This window comes from Echinops telfairi, unplaced genomic scaffold (assembly GCF_000313985.2).
Source record: "Echinops telfairi isolate 266 unplaced genomic scaffold, ASM31398v2 ScPeMD7_7409;HRSCAF=8447, whole genome shotgun sequence".
NCBI lineage: Eukaryota > Metazoa > Chordata > Mammalia > Afrosoricida > Tenrecidae > Echinops > Echinops telfairi.
In genome coordinates this window covers 2688892-2698447 of record NW_022111309.1, presented here as the reverse complement: position 1 = coordinate 2698447, position 9556 = coordinate 2688892, and positions in this window count along the sequence as shown.

The following is a 9556-nucleotide window of genomic DNA, read 5'->3' as shown; positions in this document are numbered from 1 at the left end:
CCAGCCCACCTAGGGCAGAGAGGCCGGGCACTAGGCCACACACCTTTAATCCAGAGTAGCCAGCCACTCAGTGTCCACCTGGGACAGACAGGGTGGGCACTAGGTGGCCCACATGGGACGGAGATGCTGAACACTAAGGGGATCATCTAGGACAGAGCGTCCAGGCACTAGGGGGCCCACCTGGGATTCACAGAAGTCAGGCACAGAGCGTCTACCTGGGACAGAGAGACTGGGCACCAGTGAACCCGCCTGGGACAGAGAAGTTAGGCACTAACAGCTTCACCTAGGACAGAGAGGCTGGGCATCAGGGGAATCACCTTGGGCAGAGAGGCTGGGCACCCAGAGGCGCACCTAGGGCAGAGAGGCCGTGCACCATACGAACCACCTGAGACATCTAACCAGGACACCTGGGGGCCGACCTGCGGAAGAGAGGGCAGGCGCCCAGTGTCAACCGGGGTAGAGGCTGGGCACAAGGGTACCCCCCTTATGCAGAGAGGCCGGGCACTAGGGGGCCCATCTGGGACATCCAAACAGGACACCTGGGGGCCGATCTGGGGCAGAGAGGCCAGGCACCAGTGTGCCCAGTGGGATCCAGAGAAGCCAGGACCCCAGTTTCCACCTGGGACAGAAAGGTTAGGCACTAAGGGGTTTACCTATGATAGAGATGCTGTGCACCATGGACCAACCTAGGAGAGAGAGGCTGGGCTCAACGGGCCCAACCTGGGCCGGACAGGCTAGGCACCACGGGGCCCACCTAGGAAAGAGAGGCCCGCCACTAGGGGGCCCTCCTGGGGCATCTAACTGGGACACCAGTGTCCCCAACTGGGGCAGAGTGGCCAGGCATCAGGGGGGGCACCTGGGATCCAGACAAGTCAGGCACCCAATGTCTACCTGGGACAGAGAGGCTGGGCACTAGGGAACCCATCTGGGATTGTCAGAAGCTACGCACCCAGTGTGTACGTGTGACAGAGAGGCCGGGCCCTTGGGGGTTCACCTTGGACAGAAGGGTCGGGCACCAGGGAGCCCACCTGGGATCCAGAGGGGCAATGCACCCAGTTTCCACCTGGGATAGAAGCACCAGGGATCCCACCTGTGACAGAGAGTTCCCTAGTACCCAGTTTCTCTGTCCGAGGTGGACACTGGGTTCCTGGCTTCTCTGGATTCCAATGTTCATGCTGGTGCCTGGCCTCTTTGCCCCAGATCCACCCCCAGTTTTCCTGTATGGATGTACCAGGTGGGTTCCCTTGTGCCCAGCCTCTATCCCAGATGGACACGGGGTGCCTGGCTTCACTGGATCTCAAGGGGAACCCTGGTGCCTGGCCTCTCTGTCCTAGGTAGGTTCCCTGGTGCCCAGTCTCTCTGTCCCAATTAGACGCTTTGTGCCTGACTTCTCAGAATCCCAGGTGGGCCCCCTAGTGCCTGGCCTCTCTGTCCTAGGTGATCCCCCTAGTGTGCAGCATCTCCGTCCCAGGTGGGCCAACTGGTGCCCACCCTGTCTCTCCCAGGTGGACACTGGGTGCCTGGCTTCCCTGGATCGTACGTAGACCCACTGCTGCCCTGATTCTATGTCCCAGGAGGCTCCCCCTGGTGCCTGGCTTCTCTGAATCCCAGGTGGGTCCCCTGGTCCACGACCTCTCTGTCCCAGGTAGAGCCCCTAGTAGCCAGACTCTCTGCCTCAGGTGAACCCGCTATTGCTCAGACTCTCTGTCCCAGGTGGGTTCCATGGTGCTTGGACTCTGTGTCCCAGGTGGACACTGGGTACCTAGTTTCTCTGGACCCAAGGTGTGCACCCTGGAACCCGGCCTTTCTGTCCCAGGTGGGCTCCCTGGTGCCCGGCATCCCTGTCCTAGGTGAACCCCCTAGTGCCTGACCTCTCTGTCACTGGTGTCGACCCTGGTGCCCAGTCTCTCTGCCTCTGGTGAAACTACTAGTGCCCAGACTTTCTGCCTAATTTATCTGGATCCAAGGTGCCCCCCCCCCTCTCTGCCCCAGGTGGGCAAGAAGTGCCCGGCATCTCTCTCCTAGGTACACCCCTTAGTGCCTCACCTCTCAGTCCTAGGTGGGTTTCCTGGAGCCCAGCTTCTCTGTCCCAGGTGGACATTTGCTGCCTGGCGTCTCTGGATCCCAAGTCGGGACCCTAGTGCCTGGCCTCTCTGCCCCAGGTGGGTTCCCTGGTGCCCAGCATCTATCCCAGGTGGACACTGGATGCGTTGCTTCTCTGGGGCCCATGGTTCCCGGCCTCTCTTCCCCAGGTGGGCTCTCTAGTGCCCGACCCCTCTGTCCAAGGTGAACCCCCAGGTGCCCAACCTCTCTGTCCCACGTACACACTGGGTGCCTAGCTTCGGTCAATCCCTGATGGGTTCCCTGGTGCCCAGCTTCTCTGTCCCAGGTAGATATTGCATACCTGACTTGTCTGGATCCCAGGTGGCCCCCCTGATGCCTGGCCTCTCTGCCCCAGTTGGGGCCCCTGGTATCCCAGTTAGATGCCCCAGGAGGGCACCCTAGTGCTAGGCCTTTCTTTACTAGGTGGGCACCCTGGTGGTGCCCATCGGGCCAAGCCTCTCTTTCCCAGGTAAACCCCTTAGGGCCTAACCTCTCTGCCCCAGCTGAGTCCCCTGGTGCCCAGCCTCTCTGTCCTAGGTGAAGCCCTTAGTGCCTAACTTCTCTGTCCCAGGTGGGTTCCCTGGTGCCAACCTCTCTGTCCTAAGCATCCCCCTAGTGTCCAGCCTGACTGTCGCAGGTGAGTTCCCTGATGCCCAGCGTCTCTGTCTCAGGTGGACACTGGCTGCCTGGCTTTTCTTGGTCCCAAGTGGGCATCCTAGTGCCTAGCCTCTGTGCCCCTGGCCAGTCCCCAGATGTCCCGGTGTTATGACCCAGGTGGGCCCCATTGTGCCTGGCCTCTCTGCCCCAGGTGGATTCCCTGCTGCCCAGTTTCTATCATAGATGACCACTGGGTGCCTCTCTTACCTGCATCCCAGGTGGGTGCCCAGGTGCCTGACCTCTCTGTCCGAGGTGAAGCCACTGGCACCCAAACACTCTATCCCAGGTAGACACTGGGTACCTAGATTCTGTCAATCCCAGATGGGTTTCCTGGTGCCCAAACTCTCTGCCCCAGGTAGACACTGGGTACCTGAGTTCTCTGAATCCCAGGAGGTCCCACTGATGCCCTGACTCTCTGCTGCAGCTGGGGCCCCTGGGGCCCTGGTTAGATGTCCCAGATGGGGCCCCTAGGGTCCCAGTTGGATGCCCCAGGTGGGCCCTCTACTGCCTGGCCTCTCTCCCCAAGGTGGGCCCCCAGTGCGCAGCCTCTCCACCACAGGTAGGGCCCATGGGGCGTGGCCTCTCTCTCCCAGGTTGGCCCGCGGTTCCAGACATCTCTGTCCTACAGGAACCCCTTAGGGCCTAACCTCTCTGTCCCTGGTGGATTCCCTAGTGCCCAGTCCCTCTGTGCCAGGTGGACCTGGGTTCCTGGCTTCTCTGGATTCCAATGGGCATGCTGGTGCTGGGCCTCTCTGCCCCAGATAGACACTGAGTGCTTGGCTTCTCTGGATCCCAAGGAGGCACCCTGGTGCCTGGCCTCTGCCCTAGGCCTGCCCCCAGATGTCCCCGTTTGATGGCCCCGGTGGGCCGCCTGTTGGCTGGCCTCTCCGCCCTAGGTGGGCCTTCAGGTTCCCGACCTCTCTGTCCCAAGTTGACGCTCTGTGCCTGACTTCTCTGAATCACAGGTGGTCCCCCTAGTGCCTGGCCTCTCTCCCCTAGGTGATCCCCTAGTGTCCAGCATCTCCGTCCTAGGTGAACACTGGGTGCCTGGCTTCCCTGGATCCCAGGTCGGCCCACTGGTGCTCTGGTTCTATGTCCCAGGAGGCTCCCCCTGGTGCCTGGCTTCTCTGAATCCCAGGTGGGTCACCTGGTGCCCAACATCTCTGTCCCAGGTAGGGCCCCTAGTAACCGGACTCTCTGCCTAAGGAGAACCCGCTATTGCTAAGACTCTCTGTCCCAGGTGGGTTCCATGGTGCCTGGACTCTGTGTCCCAGGTGGACACTGGATACCTAGTTTCTCTGGATCCAATGTATGTACCCTGGAACCCGGCCTCTGTGTCCCAGGTGGGCTCCCTACTGCCCGGCCTCTCTCTCCTAGTGAATCCCCTAGTGCCTGACCTCTCTGTCACTGGTGGCGGCCCTGGTGCCGTCTCTCTGCCTCTGGTGAACCTACTAGTGCCCAGACCCTCTGCCTGATTTATCTGGATCTCAGATGGCCCCCCTGATGCCCGGCCTCTCTGCCCCAGGTGGGCGAGAAGGGCCCGGCATCTCTCTCCTAGGTGCACCCCTTAGTGCCTCAACTCTCAGCCCTAGGTGGGTTTCATGGAGTCCAGCTTCTCTGTCCCTGGTAGACACTGGGTGCCTGGCCACTCTGTCATTGGTGAACCCCCTTGTGCCCAGCCTCTTTGTTCCAGGTGGGTTCCATGGTGCCAGCCACTCTGTCCTAAGCAACTTCCTGGTGCCCAGCATCTCGGTCCCAGGTGGACATTTGGTGCCTGGCTTCTCTGGATCCCAAATCGGCCCCCTAGTGCCTGGCCTCTCTATCCTAGGTGATCCCCCTAGTGTCCAGCATCTCCGTCCCAGGTGGGTTCCCTGGTGCCTGGACTCTGTGTCCCAGGTAGACACTGGGTACCTAGTTTCTCTGGATCCAAGGTGTTCACCCTAGAACCCGGCATCTCTGTCGCAGGTGGGATACCTGGTGCCCGGCATCTCTGTCCTAGGTGAAACCCCTAGTGCCTGACCTCTCTATCACTGGTGGAGGCCCTGGTGCCCAGTCTTTCTGCCTCTGGTGAACGTACTAGTGCCCAGACTCTCTGCCTGATTTATATGGATCCCGGTGGCCCCCCTGATGCCCAGCCACTCTGCCCCAGGTGTGTTCCTGGTGCTAGGTCTCTCTGCCCCAGGTGGGCGAAAAGTGCCCGGCATCTCTCTCCTAGGTACACCCCTTAGTATCTGACCTCTCAGCCCTAGGTGGGTTTCCTGGAGCCCAGCTTCTCTGTCCCTGGTGGACACTGGGTGCCCAGCCACTCTGACATTGGTGAACTCCCTAATGCCCAGGCTCTTTGTCCCTGGTGGGTTCCCTGATGCCAGCCTCTCTGTCTTAAGCAACTTCCTGGTGCCCAGCGTCTCTGTCCCAGGTGGATATTTGCTGCCTGGCTTCTCTGGATCCCAAGTCGGCACTCTAGTGCCCGGCCTCTCTTCCCCAGGTGGGCTCCCTGGTGCCCGACCACTCTGTCCAAGGTGAACCCCCAGGTGCCCGGGCTCTCTGTCCCATGTACACATCGGGCCCAGCCTCTCTCCCAGGGAAATGCCTTAGCGCGTAACCACTCTGTCCCAGGTGGAAATTGGGGTCCTGGCTTCTCTGAATCCCAGTGGGCACACCGGTGCCTGGCCTCTCTGCCCCAAATCAGCCCCCAGGTGTCCTGTTTGGATGTCCCAGATGGGCCCCTAGTGGCCGGCCTCTCTGACCCAGGGGGGTACCCTTGTGCCCAGCCTTTACCCCAGATGGACACTGGGTGCCTGGCCTTTCTTCCGCAGGTTGGCCCCCAGGTGTCCCAGTTGGATGTCTCAGGTGTTTAGCATGGTGCACTGCCTCTCTGCCCTAGGTGGCCCTCATGTGCCCAGCCTCTCTGTCCTAGGTGAAGCCCTTAGTGCCTGACTTTTCTGTCCCAGGTGGGTTCCCTGGTGCTCAGTCTCTCTGTCCCAGGTAGACGCTCTGTGCCTGACTTATGTGAATCACAGGTGAGCGCCCTAGTGCCTGGCCTCTCTGTCTTAGGTGATCCCCCTGGTGTCCAGCGTCTCTGTCCCAGGTTGACACTGAGTGGCTGACTACTCTGGATTAAAACTGAGTGGCCTAGTGCCTGGCCTCTCTGCCCTAGGTGGACTGGCTGGTGCCTGGCCTTTCTGTCCCAGGTGGGCTCTCTGTTGTCCAGGTTCTCTGTTCCAGTTGGGCCTGTTGGTACCCAGTCTGTCTGCCCCAGGTGAGCTCTCTGGTGCCCGGTTTCTCTATCCTTGATGGGCCGCTTTGTATCCAGCCTCTCTGTCCCAGGTGGGTTCCATGATGCCGAGCCTTTGTCCTAGGTGGACACTGTGTACCTAGGTTTTCTGGATCCCAGATGGGCACCCTGCTGCCCAACCTCTCTGTCCCAGGTGGGCTCCCTGGTGCCTGGCCTCTGTGTCCCAGGTGGACCGGAGTTTCCCACATCTCTGTCCTAGGTGAACACTCTAGTACTTGACCTCTCTGTCACAAGTGGATTCCCTGGTGCCCCGTCGCTGCCTCAGGTGAATCCACTAGTGCCTAGCCTCTCTGTGCCAGGTAGGTTCCCTGGTGCCTAGCATCTCTCTCCTAGGTGAACGCCCTAGTGCCTGATCTCTCTGCCCCAGGTGGGTTCCCTGTAGCCCAGCTTCTCTATCCCTGGTGGACCCTGGGTACCCAGCCACTCTGTCATTGGTGAACCCTCTAGTGCCCAACCCCTTTGTCCCAGGTAGGTTCCCTGGTGCCAACCTCTCTGTCCTACGCAAACCCCTAGTGTCCAGCCTCACTGTCACAAGTGGGTTCTCTGATGCCCAGCGTCTCTGTCTCAGAGGGACACTGGGTGCCTGGCTTCTCTTGGTCCCATGTGGCCGCCCTAGTGCCTAGCCTCTGTACCCCAGGCCGGTCCCCAGATATCCCGGAGTTATGACCCACATGGGCCCCCTAGTGCCCGGCCTCTTTGCCCCAGGGGGGTACCCTTGTGCCCAGCCTCTATCCCAGGTGGACACTGGGTGCCTGGCTTCGCTGGATCCCAAGGAGGCACCCTGGTGCCTGGCCTCTCTGCCCCAGGCCAGCCCCCAGGTGTCCCAGTTGGATGGCCCAGGTGGGCCACCTGGTGGCTGGCTTCTCCGCCCTAGGTTGGCCTCTGGGCACCCGGCCTCTCTGTCCCAGGTGGGCTCAGGGTGCGCGGCATCTCTGTCCTACGTGAACCCCTTAGTGCCTAACTTCTCTGGCCCAGGTGGGTTTCCTGGTACCCAGTCTCTCTGTCTGAAGTGGACGCTCTGTGCCTGACTTCTCTGAATCCCAGGTGGGCCCCCTACTGCCTGGCCTCTCTCTCCTAGGTGATCACCCTAGTGTCCAGCATCTCCATCCTAGGTCAACACTGGTGCCTGGATTCCCTGGATCCCAAGTGGGCCCACTGGTGCCCTGGTTCTATGTCCCAGGAGGCTCACCCTGGTGCCTGGCTTCTCTGAATCCCAGGTGGGTCCCCTGGTGCCCAACATCTCTTTCCCAGGGAGGGTCCCTAGTTACCGGACTCTGCCTAAGGAGAACCCGCTATTGCTAAGACTCTCTGTCCCAGGTGGGTTCCATGGTGCAGGGCCTCTGTGTCCCAGGTGGACACTGGCTACCTACATTCTCTGGATCCCAGGTGGGCACCCTGGTGCCCAAACTCTCTGTCCCAAGTAGGTTCCCTGGTGCCTGGACTCTGTGTCCCAGGTGGACACTGGGTACCTAGTTTCTCTGGATCCAAGGTGTGCACCCTGGAACCCGGCCTCTCTGTCTTAGTGAATCCCCTAGTGGCTGACCTCTCCGTCACTGGTGGCGGACCTGGTGCCCAGTCTCTCTGCCTCTGGTGAACCTACTAATGCCCAGACCCTCTGCCTGATTTATCTGGATCCCAGATGGACCCCCTGATGCCCGGCCTCTCTGCCCCAGGTGGGTTCCCTGGTGCCTGGCCTCTCTCTCCTAGGTGCAACCTTTAGTGCCTCACCTCTCAGCCCTAGGTGGGTTTCATGGAGTCTAGCTTCTCTGTCCCTGGTGGACACTGGGTGCTTGGCCATTCTGTCATTGGTGAACCCCCTTGTGTCCAGCCTCTTTGTTCCAGGTGGACATTTGGTGCCTGGCTTCTATGGATCCCAAGTCGGCCCCCTAGTGCCTGGCCTCTCTGTCCTAGGTGATCACCCTAGCGTCCAGCATCTCCATCCCAGGTGGCCACAAGGTAGACACTGGGTACCTAGTTTCTCTGGATCCAAGGTGTGCATCCTGGAACCCAGCCTCTCTGTCACAGGTGGGATCCCTGGTGCTCGGCATCTCTGTCCTAGGTGAACCCCCTAGTGCCTGAACTCTCTGTTACTGGTGGCGGCCCTGGTGCCCAGTCTCTCTGCCTCTGGTGAACCTACTAGTGCCCAGACTCTCTGCCTGATTTATCTGGATCCCAGGTGGCCCCTCTAATGCCCAGCCTCTCTGCTCCAGATGGGTTCCTGGTGCCAGGCCTCCCTGCCCCAGGTGGGCGAGAAGTGCCCGGCATCTCTCTCCTAGGTGCACCACTTAGTGCCTCACCTCTCAGCCCTAGGTGGGTTTCCTGGATCCCAGCTTCTCTGTCTCTGGTGGACACTGGGTGCCCAACCACTCTGCCATTGGTGAACCCCCTAGTGCCCAGCCTCTTTGTTCCAGGTGGGTTTCCTGGTGCCCAGCATCTCTGTCCCAGGTGGACATTTGCTGCCTGGCTTCTCTGGATCCGAAGTCGTCACACTAGTGCCTGGCCTCTCTGCACCAGGTTGGCTCCCTGATTTCCCAGGTGGGCCCTATTGTGCCCGGCCTTTCTGCCCCAGGTGGGTTCCCTGGTGCCCAGCTTCTATCCCAGGTGGACACTGGGTGCGTTGCCCCTCTGGATCCCAGGTGGGCTCCCTGGTGCCCGACCCCTCTGTCCAAGGTAAACCCCCAGGGGCCCGGCCTCTCTGTCACATGTACACACTGGGTGCCTAGCTTCTGACAATCCCAGATGGGTTCCCTGGTGCCCAGCCTCTCTGTCCCAGGTAGACATTGGGTGCCTGACTTGTCTGGATCCCAGTTGGCCCCCCTGATGCCTGGCTCCTCTGCCCCATTTGAGGCCCCTGGTGTACCAGTTAGATGCCCCAGGAGGGCCCCCAGTGCCAGGCCTCTCTTTCCTAGGTGGCCCCCCTGGTACTAGCCTCTCCGACCCAGATGGGGCCTGTCACGCCCAGCCTCTATCTCCCAGGTAAACCCCTTAGCGCCTGACCACTCTGTCCCAGGTGGAAATTTGGGTCCTGCCTTCTCTGGATCCCACTGGGCACACTGGTGCCTTGCCTCTCTGCCCCAGATCAGCCCCCAGGAGTCATGTTTCAATGTCCTAGATGGGCCACCTAGTGCCCGGCCTTTCTACCCCAGGTGGACGCTGGGTGCTTGGCCTCTCTTCCACTGGTCGGCCCCCAGGTGGGACGGTTGGATGTCTCAGGTGGTTCGCATGTTGCACGGCCTCTCTGCCCTAGGTGCGCCTCTGGGTGCCCAGCCTCTCTGCCTAGGTGAAGCCCTTAGTGCCTAACTTCTCTGTCCCAGGTGGGTTCCCTGGTGCCCGTCTCTCTGTCCCAAGTAGATGCTCTATGCCTGACTTCTCTGAATCCCAGGTGGGCCCCCTAGTGCCTGGCCTCTCTGTCTTAGGTGATCCCCCTAGTATCCTGCCTCTCCGTCCCATGTGGGCCACCTAGTGCCCACCCTGTCTGTCCCAGGTGGACACTGAGTGGCT